At 50.7% G+C, this 22,096-nt stretch overlaps 1 long non-coding RNA gene across 1 annotated transcript in view; it reads left to right on the forward strand.

The window, feature by feature from the left end:
* The first annotated feature begins 727 nt into the window (after nucleotides 1-727).
* The window catches only part of LOC108498402, a 24,522-nt gene continuing 3,153 nt past the window's right edge, over nucleotides 728-22,096 (forward strand). The window contains exons 1-2 of the long non-coding RNA XR_001875168.1: nucleotides 728-805; nucleotides 17,000-17,117. This is a non-coding gene — a long non-coding RNA (uncharacterized LOC108498402). The remainder of the gene's footprint in view (nucleotides 806-16,999; nucleotides 17,118-22,096) is intronic.

A 22,096-nucleotide genomic window follows, 5' to 3' on the forward strand; every position in this document is an offset into this window, starting at 1 on the left:
AAAACACTAAAGGCTCTTCAGCTTTCTCTGTTCTTCAAGGAATTCTTCAAACAGTTCTTTATCCTTAAATAACTTCCTGGTGAAGTGCCTCACAATAGAGTGATCATCTTCTCCTCTCAGACCATGTTCAGCCCTCCAGAGCTGCTCTGTTAATATGTAACCCCCTCTTTTCTTTTGCTCAGGTGGTCTTTGGGTTTTGTCAGTAGCTTTTTCATTTGAACAAATTTAATTGTTTCCCCTTCGGTGCTTTTCTGGCTGATGTTTGATCTCTGTGGTTACGAAACCTCACTGGTTCCACACTCCCCAGGGCACAGGCCTGCGAGGCTCTCGTTGTTACAAACAGCCCTCCAGTCCAGGCAAGCAGTGTGAGAACAGAGCAAATACCTGCCCAAAAACCCTGCTGCAATCAGGGCTTCACCTGTGGGACTGTGGGTATTTATAGCCTTGTCACAGAACATCATAATTAGACGTGCCCAGGGGGCAGCTGCGACCCAGAGCGTTGGCACCGCTCGGGCACCCCGTTATTAGTCCTGTGTCAGCAGAGGGTTTGGCAGCACACAATCTGACACAGCAACACTTTGGGGAATTCAGCCATGCTTCCATTTTGGGGTGATTAGTTTGTCACCTGATGCTAATGCAGTTGCTGCCCTGAAGACTAAAGTTGTCTTTTTTTACAACAGGTTCAGTTTCCGCATCAACGAAATTGAAGCTGCTCAGGAGGAGACGCCTCTGTTTGTTCTCCATAAACTGCTGGAGTTCAGCCTCCATGAACAGTTCTGCAGTGGACTCGAATGAGGCTGCAAAGGTAATTGAAAGATTCACTTTACAATCTGCCAGCAAAACTAAAAGGTTTCGAAAAAGACAAGTTCCCTTGGAGAACATGTTCAGCTAAAGAGCTAAACAGCCATTTCTTGGTTGACGTTTATTTTTAAGCCAATGGAGATCTAGATTTGCCTCAAACAGCCAAATTAGAGGTGAAACTGTCAACTGAGAACTGAACTCAAGCTCCTTATTTCCTTCCCTTGAGCCACCTGGTGCCCAATGAATTTTAGTTAGAGGTAATGGAGAGGGACACAGGGCTCTCGGATTCATAGGAGTTGACTCAGGCTGAATAAAAGGTATTAATTAAATACCTGTTTAATTATGGAAATAGCAAGCTGGTTCCTTCTGGGTCATTTCAAAGATGTGACACACTGATTCCAAGAGTTTTCACAGGAGTACTTTTATTAAAAGCATGGGAAGGGAAAGGTAAGAGTTGTGGGATTTTTAGAATGGAAAGAGTTAAAACTCAATGTCAGCAGTTTCCGCTTGTTTCTTTTTCCTGGTTTTATGAAGTCCTTTGTATAGGAGATCTTTTTCTTGACGCTGTTTTGTGGTTTGAGCTGCTTGTGACTGGGGGTGGTAGGGGGACAATGGTTTTAATCAGTCCTCAGTTACTGGAAATGGAACTCGTTCCCTTCAGCAAAAAAAGAAGAAAGGTGGAAAAGACTTTTTCTGCAGGAAGCAGACAAAAGCTGTGTTTCCTTGCTTGTTTGAAGATTAGCTATGGAGGGTTGCACACATGGCACCTGCTCTCACAGCCACTCGGAGCTGACAGCCCTCTGTGTGTGAGCTTTTGACCTCACTGTGTGTGAGTTTGTGACCGCAGGCTTGGTTTGGAGAAACGGGGGTTTGCCAGACCCTCATTAGGCAGGAGGCAAGAGGAAAGGGGCTGAGGGTGGGCAAGGGGAGGAAACAGCAGGGAGGGGTGAAACCCAAAGCTTCCAATTCCCAAGGAGCTCTGAAGACCTGTTTTTCTTACTTTGAACTCACAAGCTCGAAGCAATTGTCTTTACTCCTTGTTAAGTTGAATTTACGTATGCAGATGAACTCGTTCCCTCTGACCTACTTTGGCCAGTTAAGCTCTAGGCCTGTGCACAATGCGGGATGGGGAGGAGCTTTTCCAAACCATGAATTCCTTTATTGTTGCTGGGACCGGTCATGCGTATCCATAGTGCCTGGCATGGAATCTTTAGCTGGAGCTGATAAACACTGGGCAGCACCCAGGGCAGGATTTGCATGGTCCTGTCCAGCACTCCCATCTTATCAGCCCTTCTGTCTGCCTTTCCCAGGAGTCCTGGAGTCAGTTATTCCGGTTCTGTGTGTCCAGCTCACTGATCTGTGTGTCATCACACCTTCCCTGCTATCAGACTGCTCCCTGAAATCCCTGCCTTTGATCACAGGCCTCATTTAATCCCACTTGGACACTCTTTACAGAATCGTACATCCATCCATGCCCATGGAATGGGTGTGTACCTGTCACATTTCATGGGAGCCAACAGGAAAACACATCGGGGTGAGTGCTCACTACTGGTGAGGCTTCACTGGGGGACTAGGAGGAAAAAGTGCAAGGTAGGCTTTCTGGATGGATGCAAAAGGCCTGGAAAATTCAGGAAGTTTGTGCTGAGCCATGCAGATGAGCAGAGGAACTCTAATTAAAATACAGACTCTGTGTTGTTCTCAGAAACTGGGCAACATTCCCCATTCGAGCTCTGCCAGCAGATCTCAATCCTGGACTTCAGCACCCACTGCTGCTCTGCTCCATGAGACACCCACTCAGCTTGGCCAGCACAGCTCAGTCTCGGTCTGTAACACCTCGTGCTGTTCCAATTCTGGGCCTTTTTGAGCAGAAAATGCCATCTCTCTACTAAATTGTGCCAAATTGCCTGGTTTTGGCTGCAGAACTCATTTTCACTTGTCACCTAACGGGATACCTGGAGGCTTCCATCTTGTGCTGTCAGCAACAGAGGAAAAAGCATGTGAATGCCCAGCCCCCTGCTAAGCCCCTAATTATATAGTGATGTGTTAATAACAAACACTCTTTCATGTCTTGGCAGTTGCAGACCTCTCCTCGGTAGTGCAGCACTTCAGAAGTAGAATCACACGGGAAAGATGCAAATCCCAGTGTAAAGTAATTGGTATCAGCATGGTCTGTTCCCAGAATGAGAGCTGGGAAGAGTCTGAAGCTGTCAGATGCCAGTTGTGTGGATGTTCTGCAGAATCTGAACCATGTTGGACAGATTTGCTTTGCAGAAGTGAGTGTTGCTGCACGGGAAATCTCTTTCCCTCTCTCCCTGGTTATGAATCTTCCTTCCTCAGAGGCCTTGCCCCCTCCCAGTTTTTGAGAGCTCAGCAGTGAGGGTTGGAATGGTTTCCATCTTGGCTGAGACACCGGGGCTGGAGCTGGCAACAACCACATCCAAATTGATGTGTTTCTTTCAGCTGGAGCCAAATTGCTGGGATTTGCAGTGCTGGTGGCTCACACCCTGTGGTGATCAGCCTGGCTTCCAGAAAATACACGGGAACTGGAGCGGGCGGGAACCCCCACCTGTGCTGGTGAACACCCGAGCAATTAGAGGTGGTGGCACTGACTGCTGAGCTCCGGAGCAGTCGCCTTGTTTCTGGAGCAAATGGTTCAGATCGATAGAGATGGAACAACTAAAAACCTTGTGGGGAGAAGACAGGTCAGGAAATTATGCTCAGGAAGTGAGAAAACCTTGGTCTGGAGGTGTTGTGATTGCAATTCCATTCTGGCCCCCGTGAGACTCCAACTGTCAGGTGCTGAGAGCTGCAGAACAACAGGGCAGCTAAACCCCTGTTTATCTGTCAGGTATGGCCCTGTCAACAGTTATGTGAGTGATTAGGTGTGTTACAGGTGTGTTGTGCTGCTCAGAAAATAGTATGGGTATATATGAGCAGAGCAATGCTTTCAGTGTTTTCATGTATTCTCAACTTGGCAAGAGAGAAGATGACTGACAGATGCTCAGTCTTATCTTTGGGAGGGAACTCTGAAACCAAAACTCTCAAGTTATTCTTTAGTCCCCTAAATCATTCCAATTTGCATTCCCATTGCTGAGTGTTAGGCAGATTGTATCTCTTCATACACACTTTGGATTCTGCATTATAGATGTTATAATTGATATTCACATCATTGCAGCACTAACAGCAGTGCTGGTGTCGTTGGTTGTGAACGTGCCTTGAAATGTTTGGTTTCTGTTGAGTGTGACCTCACTCCTGTGATACAAAGGGTGTTGCTAAAACCTCACCATGTACCTCTAACTCACAAACCCCACCAGCAAAATTACATGACAGAAGTGCAACCCTGAGTTCTGTTACCACTCCAGAAAACTCCTGAAAGCTAGATCTCTGAGAAGCCTGTGATTTACAGCCCTTCAGGCTGTGGTTGAAGCCCTTGCTGTGGCAGAGGACTGTGGAAGAAGGATTTAGGCAGGCCTGGAAAGCCCAGAATAGAAAAGCCAAAGTGTTGGCTGTGCTGTAGGTCTGTCTCCTTGCAGTGCTGGGGGGGACTGCTGAGAGTACTTTGCAGGGGACTGGAGAGCCTCAAGTCAGATTTCTGTGAGCAGGAGGGAGGGAAAAGGCTTTATCTGTTTGACCAGCAAAAACACGCTCGTGCTGTCAGCGTTGTATGGAAACAGCCTGTTTGTGTTTCCCGTTCAGTGAGTGTCACGTGCCTGTCTGGAACAGCCAGTGTGGGGCTGGGGCACAGGCTTTGTCTCTGTGGGGAGCGGCTCTTGTGCTCAGCTGCCATCCTGCCACTGCAGTCACACAGAGCTGTGGAGGATGGCCCAGGGTGGGGACACCAGGAGGTGATGGTGACATCAGGCACACGCTGCTCACCCTGGTAGGTCCTGCCTTACAGGAAGTCAGACACTGCAGAGCAGCCCCAGGGCCTCCCCTGCTCCACCCTCCTGAGCCCTGCCTGTTCCTCAGCACCTGCCAGCCAGGTGAGCCCAGACTGTGCTCCAGCTCCAGGAACTCCAGGCTGTGGCAGTCTGGACTGTTCTGCTCTCCCAGGGGTGGCTGATCTGCTGACTGATAGGATGTGCCTTATGCAATATTGTGAGCTGAGCATATTTTAACATGCTAACTGAACCCTGAATCAGATTTTGCAATGAGAGTGTGTATTGGTCTTCAGAGAGGCAGTTGCTTCAGAATTTCGCCTCTGGGACTGCCAAACCTATTTGTGTGTTTCATAGTTCACTCTGTAAAGCACTCACATCCATCCCTGTGTTGTGTGTTAACAGGCACAGCTCATAAATAGTGGTGCCTGGCAAAGCTGTCAGCTCTAGATCTGTCCACAGAGGTCTGAGCCACAGAATTTGCTGTGACAGAGTCGTCTCTGGTATTTTCCTTCTGTGTGAGTGACAGGAAGCACAGGACATGGAGTGTTTGGTGTAAAATGAAACCAGGGTTGGAATTGTGGCTGCACATGGAACCAGATTTGTTTGAATTGGTAGAAGAGATCTCTAACCTCTTTCACAAAGAGACCATGATCAGAGAAGTAGAAGCATGGCTGAGAAAAGTGATGCACAGTCAGAACACCCAGAAAATATTTTATAAAATAAAGAGGAGGTGAAGAAGCAAGAGAGTGTTGAAACTGGTTGTATGAGGAAGGGCTTGAAAAAGATTTCAAAGAAAGTATCTTATAATCTGGAAATAAAACTATAAACATGGGAAACCACAGAAATCCAGACACAACCTGTCCTTTTATAAGTATTATTTCAGGTCTGCTTTTGCTGTAGTGACTGCATAGATATTGCTGAGGCTTTGTGAGTGTGAAATTCCTTTTTCCTTTGTAGTTTTGTGGCACCTGTAAGTCTTGTGAGGATGTGTTGCCTCTAGGCTGGACAAGGTGTATGACAAGAAAAGGTCACTAACCAAAAGAGATCAAAGTGAAAACCAGGTGGGTTCCCAGGGAAACTGCTGGGTGACCAACCAGCTCAGGCTCCAGAGACTTCCTTTTGCAAGTCTGCATATGATTTCTGCTGTGTCCGTTCTGTGAGCTCGGAGATGGTGCTTCCTGAATCCTGCAGGACTGAATTGCTTTCCTGCAGTGTCCTCATGGTGCTTCCTGAATCCTGCAGGACTGAATGCTTTCTGCAGTGTCCTCATGGTGCTTCCTGAATCCTGCAGGACTGAATTGCTTTCCTGCAGTGTCCTCATGGTGCTTCCTGAATCCTGCAGGACTGAATTGCTTTCCTGCAGTGTCCTCAGGTGCTTTGGGGGGACGGGGTGGTTGATCTCCCTGCCCCAGAGCACAGCACACCTCCAGTAGAAATGGCTGATGTGCCTATAGCTCTGATGGACCATTCTGCTGTGCTCTGCAAGACAGGGCAGATGGGCTAAAGGGAAGAGAGAAGGCACTGAAAGCCTCTCCATGCTGGACATCCTGAGAAAGATTCTTCCTCCTTCATCTTTACCCAAATATAGAAGAAAGCAAGCTGATGCTTTTCTACCTCTGCTGCTCTCTGGATTTCAGAAATGACTGCAATGACATTTCCCTTCTCAGTAGAGGCCAAGACAGATTGTCAGGTCACTTTATTCCTTCCTGTTTTGCCTCAAGCTGAAACATCGCATGTGCAGAAGACCTCAGCAGCAAGTGGCTACTCCATCTGCTGTCTGGAGGAGGTCATTCATCTCCAAAGGGAACGCTTAGACTTTTCAATGACTTGCTCCTGAGGAATCAGCTGCTGACAGAACACTCTCTTTAGCCACACACAGGCTTACAAGGACAGTTTTGGTTGCCCATCGACCTCAAAAACTACATAGTATAAAAAAATGAGCAAGGAAGAACAAAAGTTGTTCTTCTGGACCAGCCTCTGTACAAGGAAGAGTTGACTAAACAGGAACCTTTGAGCTCCCCAGGAATGCTGTAGAGGGCTGTGAAGTCCTCTGTGTCTAGAGGGTGAGCAGTGAGGGGATGGCTGGCTCTCCCTTTCCCAGGTATCTCACTGTTCCAGAGGTGAAACTGGGGGCTCTGGGAGTCTACACTCTGTGCTGTGACTGCCTTGTGTCCTGCTCTGGGGAGGAGAGGTGTTACTGAGCTTGGGTTTCACTTCAAGTGGAGTCCTAAGATGCCAAATATGGAGGTGTGTGAGGAAGCCTTCCCAAACAAAGCTCCCTTACAGGAAAGGAGCTGATAACTCTTTGGAGTCTGCTGTGGATTTAGCACTTTAACTGGCAGCTGAAGGTGAGAAAGACAAGTCTGGGCAGCTACACAGGACACTGGGCTGGGAAAGGGCACAGCTGTGCACTAAGCACCTGATGACCAGGCTTTGAGATTATCCAGATATCTGTGTTACCAGATGAGGAGCAGGAGCCCATGGACAGCTGGGTTTCCAGGGCAGTGCCTGTTCCTGTCTCTGTTGAGACACAGGTGCTGAGATGCTTCTCACTGCTGGGCTCTTGAGCTTTCAGCTGGGCACTCATCCAGCTGTCCATCACTCCTTGGATCTGGTCCATGGGAAGCCAAATGTGATCTGAGGGTTGCCACTGCGGCAGAGATATCAAACAGACACCTGGAATTTAATACAAACTGAGGTAAATTCGGGCTGAAAATAGAACTGGGCTGTGCCTTGAGTGCCGGGCTGTGAGTCTGTGGTGGGGCTCCTGCCTGCGGTCATGGCCCTGTGGATCAGCTCAAAACACCAGGCAGAACCAGCTGTTTGGGTGTAACTGTAGAAAAATCGATGTGGGGCAGCTCAGAACATCAGGTGAACTGAGAGCCAGGGCAGGGATTTTCTTTTTCCCCCGTGATTTCATCACGTGAGTAACAACGGAGCGAGCTCTTCTACTCTTTGTGGTACAACTGACAGATAGTGCAGGGGAGGCGAGACTGGCTCTGTTTGCAGCTGTGAAACCATGAAGGGATATGTTCTTTGTGAATTAATTAATGTGGAGAAAAGGCAGTTTAACTATTTGACAAAAGATTCATTACCACCCACTTCCCAGCTGGTGCTGCAGTGCAGCTTAGCCATGGACTGTCAGATTTCCATCAGCCTTCAGTGTTCCCACTGAAATAGCAATTTGTGCCTGGTGGGACAGAGAGTAACAGTTGTGAGCCCTGTGCTGCTCCTGGGTAACAGGCAAGGGAGGTAGGACAAGGTTCTGCCCTGCTCCAGACAGGGCTGGTTGGTGCTGGATGTCCTAAACCTGAATCCCTCTGAGCAGGGATTGAGGTTCATTTCCTGGGCTGGCAGAAGCTTTCAGGAATGTTTCCCTTGGCCTTTTTGTGAAATGAGGGGAGCGTTGTCATCCTTCACCCCAGGGGAAGGGTTTCCCATGCAGGTTATTCAGTGTCTCAGCAGCACAGCAAGCAGGGAGGGGCAGCAGTCGGTGCAGTACCAGTGACATTCTCAGGCAGGTGCAGACACATCTTCAAGACAGAAGCTGAGGCAAATCATAATCACAAATCATAATCACAAATAATTAGTCTGCTAACAAGAGCTGGGGGAATAAACCTAAAATGAAATCCTACTTTGCTGTAACAGCCTGTGGCAGATACCTGCTGGGTTCCTGGGGTCAGGACTTGACCCAGGAAAGGCATGTGCTGCCAGTTCAGAGACCATTAGGATGTGTAAACTCCAGATTCCTTCCAAACCTTTCATGTATTTCCAAGCCTTCATCTAGCCCTTCCAAAGGGAAAACTGTTAGGGAGACATTTACATCCACGTGACGCAGCCACAGCAGGTCTCAGTGATAGGAACTGAGAGGTGACTGTGTCATCTGTTGCCAGTAAATGGAGTGGCAGCAGAGCTTTCCTGTGCATGTCACTGCTATCAACAGAGCAAAGATGCCTCTAAATAGCACAGGAATGTTTAGCAGTTTTGGTCTCATGTGAAAAGTTCAAGCTGTATTTCAGGGACAGAAGGTATTCTAAGAAGGAGGAGATCAAATCCCCAAGGAGCAGTTTAAAATGCCACTGTTAGTGCCCCCAAAATGCCTTTGGCGTATTTTGCTGAAATGACAGTGCTGCAGGTTGTGTCTGTGTGACGAGCAAAGGACACGAGGGTACAGAGCTGGGACCCTGAACAACCTGGCAGATCATAAATACCACAAGGCAGCAGGAAAATGAGATCTTTATTCTGAGTAAAGGAAAACACGGAGAAAGAGGGCATCAACCAAACTTTGGGTGCAGTTAGCAGGGATCTGAGAACAAACTGTGCAAGACAGAGCTGTGAATATTTGCTACTCTGTCAAGACTGAGGGGCACCAGGGAAGGCCCACTTTGTGCCTGAAGACACTTAACAAATAAGCTCCTGCAGCCCACTGGAAAGACTGACCTGGGAGCTGCATGGCAGGAGACTCAGATAAGGTGTATTTGAGAAGGGGAAGGAGTCAGAAGGACAAAGCAAGGAGAAGGACCTGTATATCTCAGACAAGGCTGACCTAGTGAATCTAGATCTGGTCATCTCTTTGGCTGCCTAAAGCAGAAAATGCTTTTTAAAGATTCCTTTTGTGTGTTCTGTGCATTCTGATTTTCATCTGCAATGTCACCCTGGAAGTACAAACTGTAAACTCCAGTCCCTGCAAAGCTGGGGCTCTGCAGTCGTCCTCACGTTACTGGGATTCACTTCTTTGCTGGAATAACAGTTGGTCTGAGCTCGGGAGGGAGCTGTGGGCAGTGCAGAGGCAGAGGTGGCTTTGGAGCCTGCCCAGATCAGTGAGTGAGTGAGGGGTGTGCACTGGTGCTGGTTCAGCGAGGACAGCGCTGTCAGGACACTGTCACTGTCACCCTCCTGAGGTTAATGCCGTGTCAAGCACTGGGACCACCACTGTCACAAACACATCTGCAGGAGACAGAGCAAACAGAGGGGAGTCCTTGGGGCTGCTGGAGGGGGACAGGGCAGCCTGGTGCAATGGTTGGTCAGGGGAGGGTGTATGTCCAGTGATAGACTCGGGGGCACGTGGAACTTACCCGTGTCTCTTTTGGACTCGGTGTGTTCCTCAGCCTAGAGCACCAAGAGGGGAACTTTCTCATTTTTTGGTGTTTGCATGCCCTGAAGCTGATGCTCTCCATGTTACCATAGCCAGCAGTGGTGGAAGAATCCAGGCAAAGCAGAAAAGTGCTAAGAAAAGCCAAATCCTCTATCACTGGCACAAAAGACCACCTGGAACTACCACGAGCAGATCCTAACAGTGTTATACTGCTTTTTGAGGATAAGTCATGCACTTGGAAGCCTGCAGAACCCATTGAGCAGGTAAATGCTCACTCAGAGTTCACTGAAAGCACAAGTACATACACCCACTGCAGGTGTAGGATGAATGACACTTGGAGGACAGGGATATACGTGGTCGTCTGGGATGTGCTCAGCAACAGGCAGGAGAAACACAGAGCTGCCAGCTTGTCATGGAGCACAGAGCAGACTCTCAGCCCCGTTACAACCTCGTGTAAGCAGCCTCCTGTCAGCACAGCACTGGCTTGCACCCACCCACCTCTCACCTCCCACACAGCACGCACAGGAGTTTTCACAACGGCAGCAAAAGAAGGAACAACCATCCCAAGCCTGGGGGAAATCCCATCAGTGCCAAACAGACTGAGGTCAGGTGGTGTGTGAATCAAGGCTGGTGTTGCAGGGGATGTCTTGGCCACGCAGATCTGTGAGGACATGCAACATGTGATGTTTAATTTTGCTGTCTGGGATGGATGTGGCAGGAAGGAATATTGCAAAAAGCCATTTCTCAGCAGCAGGTGCTGGTGCACGAGCCAGGGTAGGACCCAAGGGCACATCTGGCCAGATGCTGCGAGTGCCCATGCTGGGGAGGGCAGGGCTGGGACATGGCACAGTGCTGCTGCTTCTGGCTCACAGGGAGCCCTGGGCCAAGTGAAATGTTCTGGTCAATTGAAATCCCATTTGATTTCATTTGTCATTTCGTTTGCTGACTTTATTCCAGCAACCATCATGTGGTGCTGAATGTTCTGTGGCTGTAGCTGGGTCTGGCTCTGATGCTGGTCCCTTTCACTGAGGAAGGGCAGGAGTGTTTCCAGTTTTCAAGTGTTTTCCTGGCAGCCAGGAAACCTGTGCTTCCCGGGAGTGGTGTTCCCTGGAGGAAGGCTGACTTCTCCAGCACATTGCTCTCCTGACAGTGTGGAATCACTGAGCCAGGCCTGGCATCTCAGGCCATGTTTAATGTCCAGCTTCCTCTCTGGGTCTAATGAAGGGGCCAGAGCCCTTTCTGGATCTCCTGGGGATGGGACACCTCATTTTCACCCACTTGGAATATAAAATGACAACTGTGGATGAACTTTATTTATTCTGTCTGTGCAATGCATCTGTATTCATGAAGCTCCTTGGCTCCCAGCACTAGGAGCAGTAACTTGCCCTTTAAAATGATAATAATCCTAAGCAAACCAGGCAAACTCCCTATAGAGACAAAATTTGTCATTATTTTGCTTTTGGCTTTGCAAATGTCTCGTGTTTCTCCTCCTAAAGTGTATCCTGCTGCACCGACGGGTGCAGGGATGAGGTCCCAGGGCAGGCAGGTCTGTGGTGTGGGCACGAAGGCTCCTGGAGCACAGTGCTGGGACAGTGGGAGACAGGAGCAGCTGCTGAGAGGCTCTATAAATCCCCCCCAGTGGTGGTACAAGAGCAGACCGGTGAGGTTTTGGGTGTTCAGGACACCTCGAGGTGCAGCCACACCTTGGGTGATGAGCAGAGACCGGCGTCCAAGAGGAGGAGAATTGCTTTATTCCTCACTCCTCTGGCAGATACCAAACTCAGGCCCCCAGCAAAGCCTCCGTGAACCTCCTCACCGTTATCTGAAATGCCCAGCGCTGCTGGAAAGCAGTAGGGAAGCACAGACACTGTCTCGCCAAAATCCCTCCAAGGTGCGTGGGAGTCGGTGCTGTTTTGGGCGCTGCCGGGGTTAGTTCTCTGCAGGCGATGCCCCGGGGCGGCCGCGGACCTGTCCGGAGGCCGGGCCGCCCTCGGGATGCGGCGAGGTGTCCGTGCCGGGGGTGCCCGTGTGCGGGATGCTGCGGGGTGTCCGTGCCGGGGGTGCCCGTGTGCGGGATGCTGCGGGGTGTCCGTGCCGGGGGTGCCCGTGTGCGGGATGCTGCGGGGTGTCCGTGCCGGGGGTGCCCGTGTGCGGGATGCTGCGGGGTGTCCGTGCCAGGGGTGCCCGTGTGCGGGATGCTGCGGTGCCGGGGGTGCCCCGGAGCCGCGGGAGAGGGCGCTGCGGGCCCGCGCTGCCGCAGCGCTGCCGGGCTGGTCTCACAGCGACAGCCAGGGAACCTCCGAGCGCAGGGATCCCCCTCCGAGGGGAGACGGGGATGGAAACTTCATCCCAAACAGGCCGAAGAGGGGAGGGACAGATCGTCACCGTTCGCCTCTGAGAAATAAGGAGCCTGCGAATTACGTTATATTTAGTGCGGCGGTCTCTTTACCTAGAAGGTTGTTTTAGGGGATTAATGTGCTTTCGAGTTCAACTGCTGCTCACCAGAAAGGATGGTTGGTTTTGATTCATAACATCAGATGTCTTTTCCCCCTTCTTGTTCTGTTTTGGTTGTGTCCGCAAAATATTCAGTCCTGAAGGCTGTGACTAGAAAGAGATGTTAGAAATGGTCCAAATCTACATCAGAAAAGGTGTATCGTGTCACAGGCATTCGTTCTCTTCCCATTTCCATGGAAACGTGCTAGCACGGACTTCGGCGGTGTCAGGCAGAGCAGCCTGGCCCTCCAGCCTGGCAGGATCGAGTGGATGGTCTCCAAGAGCAGCTGCTGGCAACAGCTCACGGAAATGTGCCGTGGTTTCATAAGCTTTGGAAAGACCAGGTAGTCTGGTCCTTTAGAGTAACAGCACTTGATATCTCGCATCAGAAACAACAGCTGGGATAAACATTTGACTCCCAACTTCCCCCTTCCCGTCCTCCCCTTCCATCTCCCCGAGCCCCGTCCGGTCCCGCAGGGAACACCGCACGCCACGGGCTGCAGTTTTTAATTTCCTGGGGGGCGGCAGGGGTGGAGAGCACATCTTGTGGCGGTTGACAGGCTTTTTGTTCTGCGCCAGTCCTTTTATTAACCCCCTGCTAGATCATTCCCTGTCTGTGCTGAGCTGCCCCCGCTGCGTTCGTGATGAGAGTGTTTGTAGCAGCAGGGCTGCCGTGGGAGATTAGGGGATCCCGCGGCCCGAGCGGGGCCGGGCGCTGTGAGCCCACGGGGCTGCCGCAGCCTCGCCTCCATCTGCCCCTGCCGCCGGCACAGACACCTCTTATTAACCCCGCGGCGACAGCGGTGGCCCGGCTGATCCCCGCCGCCATCCCGCACCTCCCGTGTCCCACCTGGCGAGGGAGTGGTGGGCAGGCTGCCGGCGGTCCAGCCTGTTGCAAATGGATAGGGATGGGAAGAAGGTGAAGGCAAGAGCATCATCTGCCTCCCCTCCGCACTGTGCCATCCCTCAGCTTCCCCCACTCCTTTTTACCTATTGTACACCTTAAGCAAAAGCAAGTGTTTCCACTCAATAATCTTGTCCAGTTCTCCTTCTGTATTTAGGGCCTCAGCTCAGACCTGGGACTGCCGAATTTATGGGAGCAATTGAGATCTTTCTGGGCAGTTGTTTCCTTTTCCTTTTGGATCAGACTGCTGGTGGCGGTTGATTATTCAGACAAATTAATTTGGGATGTACACACGAGTTCTAATTAGCTGCAATTATTCACTTATTTTTCCCCTGCTTCCCTCCTACGTCACCAGAAATGAAGGAAATATCACCCTAACACGGTGTACCCTGCAACAATTATCCCCCAGACCAGTCCTGAACCTCTCAGTCTACAATCAATACTTTCATCTGTCAGCCACGATTAATTAAACACAATCCCACTTTCAGGGCTTTGATTCATATCACCCCAGAACAGCTTACTGGGTATTATAATCCAAACGTGATTCTAATACTGTCCTCAAGTGCAGGGCAGGGGCTGCCTGAGACACCAACCCCCAAAGTCATTAAAAACCAAGCAATAGAGGGGCTCTTGTGAGGTCAGTGATGAGTAGGTGGGACTGTGTTCTCCTCTAGAGCCCAGCTGCTTCCCAGGGGAATAATGCTGCTGGAATCAGACCGGGGCAAGGCTGCTGCTCTGGGTGAGGAAGGGAAGCTGAGTTAGGCCCAGCATGATGGTTTTGTGGTCTGTGCCATCTGTGTGGGTGTGTTATGTCCTACAGAGGCTTCTTTTATTGGCCAGTAGTTGCAATTTTGGAATTTGATATGGTTCTGAACAGTAATTCGATATCCAAAGGCTGTTCTGAGCTTCCTGATGCTCGTCTGTGGTGGTCCAAGCCAGAGCTCCAGAGATGTATAACAAAGCTCTTAAAAAACAATAAAATTGTTTTACTTGAAATTCTTCTGATGCTTTTAATAGCCCTCTACTCTCACATGGAGTGGTAAAAGCAAAGAGGGATGTAGGGCCAAGCCACACATTGGCAAAGCAGGGACTGGATCCGAGATTCATGGCTCCCTCTCCTCTCCGCTGTCTCCCTCAGACAGGAAAGCAGGTCAGATCTAAAAGGGGTGTTTTGAATCTGTTCCAGGTCTTAAACCTGGGAGCCCGTTCCCTTTTTGCTGATGCAGGCCGTGTGTCTCAGCCAGCATCCTCTCCCAGGACTGCTGCCTTCACATTCCTTTTTAACTCTGATTCACAGTCAGGAGTCTCCTTCCCGGATGCCTGTTCCTTGCACCTTCACCCTCAGCACTTCAAAAGCCTCAGATCCAGCCTCCAGGAGTCTGAGGGCAGCTGCTGTTATCCACGGAGGGCAGGCAGCTCAGCAAATCTTCAGTGATAAGGGAGAATGATTTCCAACTTCAAGCCACCTGGAATAAAGTGGAGCTGATGATGTTGCAGGGAGTCGTGACCTCAGGTCTGGGAACAGCAAATCTAGCTATGTTTGAGCTCTCCAGCAGCCCTCAGTGTCCAGTTTCATCAGTGCAACTGTCTGGGGGTTTCCAGGGCATCTTCCAAGTGATAGATGTGTTTTGTTTTTTGCCCTTGCAGGACAAATGGCTTCAGAGCCATAATCAAAGGGGAATGGGCAAGTGCCGGAGGTCAGCTCGGGATTTGTGCTGGGTCTGCTGGAGGAGAGCCCAGTGTTTGCACAGCACAGGGAAGAGACTGTTCCCAGGGCTGGAAATGTTACTCTTGGCCTTCCCAGCAAAATTTGCACCTTGGTTGTACATAAGGGAGGGAGGGAGGTATGGAAAACCTTCCACTCTGCCATGTCCAGGTCCAGCAGGGCTGGAGCCCAGAACTGCGGCCGCGTTGCGTGAGGGAGCTGCAGAGCTCACCACAGCCTTCACGTGGCTGCCTCGGTTTGGGAGTTCATTCCAGTTCAGAGAGGCAAGGGATAATTCCATGCCTGCTGTCCACACAGGGTTCTACTGTTTGAGTTGTCCCAGTGTGCCTGTTGCATCCAGGAATGATTAAAGCTGGAACATTTGCCTGGCGAATTTTATAAGTTCAATACGAGGTTCAGTTAGGGAAGAGAAATGAGAACGCGCAGCGCGCTTGGCACTGCGTCTGCCCCTCTGACAGACCTCTCTGAGAATTCACAGTGGCTTTGCAGGGAGGAAAAACCACGATGTGAAACTTGAAAAATAAATAATTAGTTGGATTTTGCTGCCTGGTTGTTTCTAAAGCCTCGTTCTCGCCTTTTGCTGAGGATCAGAATGATACCCAGGCTGTTGCTTTATCTGCACTTTAAGCTTCAGCTTGTAAAGAGCAAAATCTCTGTGATCAGAATGATTTTAGGTGTATGCAAGCCAAAAAAATGCCAATTTCTCTGCTACCCACGTAAGAAAATGGAGTGGTGGGTTTGTAATAGAACAATAAACCACAGTGTCTTTGTGGGTGCAAACTGTTAGCCTGGGGTTCCCTGCAAGACAGAGGAACAAAGGCCACTTTGCTTTCATCAGCCACTTGAGCAGCACAGACCCCCCTGCCGCCCTCCCGGGGTGAAAGACTCTGCTGGTGAGTCTTTATTGCCAGGAGAAAATGAAAATTATACGCAAAATACAGACGAGAAAATTCGCATCTCTGCATTTGAGTGCTGTGCTGGCTATGACATCACTGGCAGCCAATCAGCAAGCTCCCTTTGTGTCTGGCTTTCTAATAAAAGCCACTTCATCAGAGTAATTTGCAATAATAATTTATTCACCTTCTAGGAACGGCACCACCTGACTCCCCGAGCAGCCGGGGAGAGCGAGCACGCAGAGGTCTGGAGCCCCAGGTGTGGCTGTGCCCTGGTCCAGTGCAGCTCCAGCTCTGACGTGATCAGAGTTGCCTTCAAGTTGCAGATAATGGAAGTGACCACTCGTGTTCATTAATTACCCCATGGCTGAGCACACTCAAAGGTGCTCAGTGCTGCAGGCACCCAGAGCAGAGCATGGTCCCCAGCAGGAAAACAGGCTCTGGCAGAAAGTGTGGCACTGGGGCCACGTGATGGGGCTTTGCCAGCCTGGGCAGGGTGGGAGCGCTCCCCTTGCTCCACAGGGTGTACAGGGACAAGGGGCTGCTTTGCATGGACACTGGGAACAATTTGGCCTCTTGAATTTGGGGTTTGCCTGAGTGAGGTGCAGGGCAGCCTGTGCTGGAGACACAGAGAGAAACCAAGGCACCACAGCAGTGTGTGCAGTTCAGTTCCCTGGTGCTGCACAGGGATGATCTGAACACATGGGAATGTCATGGGAATGGCCTCCAGCAGTTGTGTCCCTCAGTGCAGCTCAGAGGAGCCTTCTTCGCGGGCTGGGATAGCTCACAGCTCCTCTGTGGTGTCAGACATGGCCTCCACAGCTCTACAAATGAGCACAGGCCCCACTAAAAAGAGCAGCAGTTCGTGGGATCTCTCTCTGATTCCCAGGAAAACGTTTCTTTAAGCAAGGTCCCACAGCACTCCGGGGCTGTTGTGCAGGAGACGTGGGCACTGCTTGTCCCACGTGTCTCTAGTAGGAGCTTCACTGTGCCAGTGTGTTGTGTGGGAGGCTCTTCCAGGGCTGTGTGTAACTGCTCATGAAGAGCACATAGGATGTATATTTTGGTGGTGTGAATTCCCCTAATCAGGCTCTGCACACACAGTGCTGGATTTGGAAGCAATGCACGGACGCACTAAACGGAGACCACGAGGAAAACCAAAATACGAGAGCACTGCCACAATGAGTGGTTTCTTTTATTTCACAGTGAGAGAAAGCAGAAGAGCTGGGAACAGCAGACAGGTGTCCTGAGTCATCTCCAGGCAGACACACCAATACAACAGCAGCACACAAGTGATGGAGATCTCAGCTGAAGATGCAGCCAGGTAAAAACCCAGCAGTTGTTTGGTGGCAGAGTGAGGGGGTGTTCTCACAGCACCCCTCCTCTCTGGCTGAGCTGTCAGCGTTGTGTCTACACAGCCTTTGGAGATTTTGAAATTAAAAAACCACCCAAATCCAAATAATTCAACCAGTGGAGTTAATGTGCTCTGTAACTCCTGCTGTGAGTGCATACAAGCAGGTTTTGTATCCGGGGTTTCTCTGGAAGTTATCCTCATCCTGTGTGCCTGATCCATTGATCCTGGGGAGCAGGTGGTGATGAATAACCCACCTCTCAGCTGTTCCCTGGGGAAGTGTTTAGCCAGCAGTCCTTACTGTGGCTTATGGGGTCCATTATGATTCACCTTGGAGGAGCTGCTTGAGGAGGTACAGCCTTGTCAGCTTCTTGGGAGGCTCCCAAGGACCATTCCCTGTTCCCAAATGGCTCTTGGGGTGCTGGGAGGTACGAGGAGCCAGAGGCAGTGTAAAGGAAGGTTCAGGGTGAATATGTACTCCCCAGGTAAATCTAGATATGCTTCCTTGGATGTGATAACAAGCCTAAGGGGCCTCAGTGTCTTCAGTAAGAGTGGGGTGCATGGCCCCTTTCTGAATCCGGGCTTTCCAGATTTGCCATTCCAGTCCCTCACGGGGGTGGAGATGTTTCCTTGGGTGTCTCCAGGACCACCTGTGGCAGCCAGGAGACCCTGGCTGCAGCCCACCCATGGGTACCCCAGGCTGGCAGTGAGGTGTGTCCCTGCTGATGATCCCTGAGAGACCCTCCCCCCGGCCCAGATCAGCACTGTGACAAGCAGTCACACTGATTTGGTGACTCCAGGGACCCTCCAGCTGCAAGGCAGCCCTAGCCCCTACTCCCATACTGTAAAGCAGCACTGGGAGCTTTGGGAAGTGTTCTACTGTTTGGATTTCACCCATTTATTTTGTTAGGTTGAAGCACAGCAGAGATAACTGGGGAGGGGGGAGGGCTGTGGTGCTGCCCCCAGCCTGTGTCTGTAGGACCCTTTTAAGTCTTGTTTATTGATTTGCTTTGGAACTACATCCTTGGCTCAAATGAATGCAATCAGAGGTGGCAGAACTCCAGAGCAGAAGAGTTTATAACATATTTTCTAGGAATTGCTTGTCATATCTGAAGGGAAAATGGAAGGGTAACATAAACACACACAAAGCCTGGGGATAATGGCTATTACTGTGTGGAGACAGTGGTCTCAGAGCCCAGAGTGATCTGATGAAGTCTTGTAATGGGAATTTGGACTAAGCTGTGCTTTGCAGACTGGGTTTCCTTGTAAATGGAGCTGCATATAAAAACCTCTGAATTGCTGGAACGGGTAAGCAGCACCCTGGAGGGGCCAGGCCACCTTGTCGTGACTAACTCTGCATTTCACAGAGCCTGGCCTTGGGGTAACCTCTCCTGCTCACCCCTGGGCCCAGCTCACTCAACTTTGCCTCTGAGGCTTGTGCCAGACAGAGATGCTGAGGCTGCTCAGCCCGTCTCAGCACCACAGCAGGGCTGTACAATATCCTGCTGCCAACAGGCCACAACTTTAAACCTGTAAACCCCAAAGCAGTTTGCCTTTGTTGTGCACTCACAAACAGAAACAGAACAACGTTTACACCACTTACTTTAAGGGTTAAGTGTCTCACCTGCTCTTCTTCACTGACTTGGCCAGGCATTTCCAAGTTGTAAGACATCTGGCTCGTTATTAGCCTCAGATTAGGCAGCAGCAAAGTTGCTTAAACCTGGTTCAAGCGCCAGAGTGGGTCCCTTTAATGCAGCCCCTTTGTTTTGTACTCATTGTTCCACTGGTCCATTCCCAGCCCCCTTTCCCCTCACTCTGCCTGGGGCTTGCTAAGACCCTCTCTGCCTAGAAATGGATCCTCTTTTTTTCAGGCTCTCTTTGCTGTCTCCAGCTCTCAGGGTGACTGCCTAACACCTGCAACCCCCCCCACATCCCTCTGTCCATTGCCTGAATCCCTCCCTGACAAATGAGGGGCCGTTTCCAGTGACAAGGTAATGGGGCTGTTCCCTGCGTGCTGCCTTCTGCTTCCCAGCCAGCTCCAGGTAATGGGGGAGCTCAGGCTGTGGCGTTTGGCCAGCTGGCTCTGGAACCTGGGGTCAGCTGGGGCTTTCAGGATGCCACTGCTCCTGCCCCTGCAGCCACAAACACGAGCTCTGGCTCTTCCAGCTGAGTAACGCTGGGTAGGCACAGCCTCCCACACAACTCCCTGCCAGCTACAGCTGTGGGGTTGTCTTTTCCAGTCTATGGCTACCAACAAGGTGTTTTACTCTCTCTCTGGGTTTGGCAGTGACAAGTCTCCTTGCTGGTGGGGGTGTGTTATTCCCCTCTGCTCACCGAGCAGGACAGGGTTGCCCCTGCCTTGATGAGGCTGTGCCTGTCCTGCTTGACAATCCTCAAGTACTGTCAGCTGCTTCACTGCTCCATCCTTGGCCATTTGCCCAGCCCTCCTCTTTTCCTCCTCTGCATTCCCTCTCTGGGTGACCTTATTTACAAATTTTGCATATTTAATCTCCTGCTGATGACTCACAGAGCAATCACTTTCCTCCTAGCCCGTCCTGCACTGTCCAAATTAATTCACAGACTGCTTTCTGACAGCCCTTCGTGGACACCCACCTACTGCCTTCAGCTCAGGAGTTTTAAATCTCCTTGTGCTTGCTCTTCCCTGCTCCTTTCTTGATGTCTCTCTCTTACCATCCACTCACCCCCTCTGTCCTCTTTGACTTGACCTGTCTCTAAATACCCATATCTGGGCTCTGCTGAAAACTAGATGGTTCTGCGCAAAGGTTATCTCTAAAATCCAGCTCCTCCTCCCTGTGTTCCCAGATGAAATCCCTTTGGGATGCCCAGGTTTTTGGAGCAATCAGATTTCTGCCACACTTATCAGTCCTGTGCAGAGCACCTCACACCTTATCATCGGGATTTTCCTGGAGCCTCTGGCAGTGCAGTGTTAGAGGGTCGTGCAGAGCCTGTCTCACCGATCCTGTCACCACCTCCCTCCACACGAGCCCTGGAGTGCCTGTGCCTTCTGCAGACGCCCTGTTCTCCTGGCCCTGCTCCATCCAACCAGCAGCTACATTTTCCACTGCAGAGGTACCGAGTTGTCCTGCCAGCTGTGCCAGTTCCAACGTGCCACCCTGTTTCTCTCCCAGGTTACTCCCTCTGGAGCGGAGGAGCAACCTGGAAACACTAACAAAGCCTTTTCTCCTTCTTCCAGATCCCTCCTAAAAACTACTGGGCTACACTGCCTGCCCAGAGCAGCTGCTCCCTGGTGTCTGCTTTCATGCCTGTCTGTGCTCCTTCACCTGCACGGAGCACTGTACAGTCCCTTTGTGTCCCCCAAGCGTGTCCTTGGGATGTGCACACCCTTCCGAGCTGGACTGTCCCTCTGTGCCATCCCTGCAGCTTGCTCAGCAGGAGGACACCCTCGTACAGCCCATAACGAGGGAGGAAAGTGTAATCATTGAAAGCCTAAATGATTAAATCTGGTCATTTTAGTTTCTGGGAGCAGCAAACACGAGATTGGTTTCGGGGCTTGCAAATCTGCCAATTCCCAAGCACATTGTTGTGTTGCCTCTGTCAAACACAGCAACTCTGGCTCTCCTCCCACAGATTATCCGGGCATGCAAATGACCTCAGACAGATACACTGTCATTTTCTCATGCTGTGATTTTACTTACACCCCCCTGTGGTACATGACAATAAAATTACCCCTCTCGTTCCTTTCCCACAGACAATCTTGCAGCATGTCAGTCAGTGTCACGTGAGCAGCCCTCCATCCATCCCTCCTGGGACCTGGGGGGTGAGTTGGGAAGGATCTGTTGTGCTGTCAGTCACCTCTGTTTGCCTTTAGGAGAGGGATTCTGGGTTCCATGCTGTTTCCTCTTGTGCCTGCACGACTCTTTGATCACAATTTGACTCTCAGGCCTTCAGAATCACAGCTGCCCTGTAAGGTTTGCCTGTAATCCTGGTGACATGTTGTTTCCTGGCAAGCTCTGGACTCTACTTGCTCCCAACTCTTGATTAACTTGTGATATTTTCTGATGGCCTCCATGATCCTGCTGTTGCCACAGACTTCCTGTTTCTTACCTGGATTTAAGTGCTGGTTGGGTCTGAAATGCCTCTCACCTTCTCTGTCATCTGACCTTCCACATTTTTACTTTAAGATTTCAATATTGAGTCCGTGTCTCTCTCTCATTTTTGTGCCCACAACATACAACCAGACCTGCACCAGTAATTTGTGTGGAGAGCCTGGACCAGCCTGCAGCACTCACCAGCACTTGGCAACAAGGTCCCTGTCTGGAAAACACAGGCAACAGAGCTCTGATGTGCCAGCAAGGTCCCTGTGCTTTCTCATCTTGCTCCCCAAAAGAGATCAGACATACACTCAAGTGTACACTCTGGGGCTGAGTGTGAGTTGCTCGATCCAGGATTAAAAATGCTTCCAGGCAGGAAGGTTTGTAATCAAATGTTTCTCCTCTTCCCGCTTAGTAGACAGTTTGTGCTTCCAGGAGCAGGATGTCAGGGTTGGCTGCCAGCTGCAAGCCAATGGCCACGTTGTACTTCCCAGGCTGGACCCTAATTGGGGGACAACCCCAGGCCAGCGGGCTGTGGAACTGCTCCAGGAATCCTTGTCTGCAGGAAAACCATGTGTCGTGCAGGTGATGGGAATAGGGAGTGGTTATGGGCGGCTGTTCCTGAGCATTTCAGTGTGTTTGGTGGATGTGTCAGTTCAGCCTTGAGGAGGGGCTTTTGGGGGGAAAAAAAACAACAAAAAACAGTAGGACAGTGCAATGGGATTTCAGCCCTTGGGCAGTGTTGACTTCTATAGTCACAGAGAACTTTCAGTGGGTTCCAATCATAAAGTCATAGAATGGATTGGGTGGGAAGGGACCTGAAGGCTCATCCTGTTCCACCCCCTGCCATGGGCAGGGACACCTTCCACTAGCCCAGGT

This window comes from Lepidothrix coronata, unplaced genomic scaffold (genome assembly GCF_001604755.1).
Source record: "Lepidothrix coronata isolate B3197 unplaced genomic scaffold, Lepidothrix_coronata-1.0 Scaffold58, whole genome shotgun sequence".
In the NCBI taxonomy this organism is placed as follows: Eukaryota; Metazoa; Chordata; class Aves; order Passeriformes; family Pipridae; genus Lepidothrix; species Lepidothrix coronata.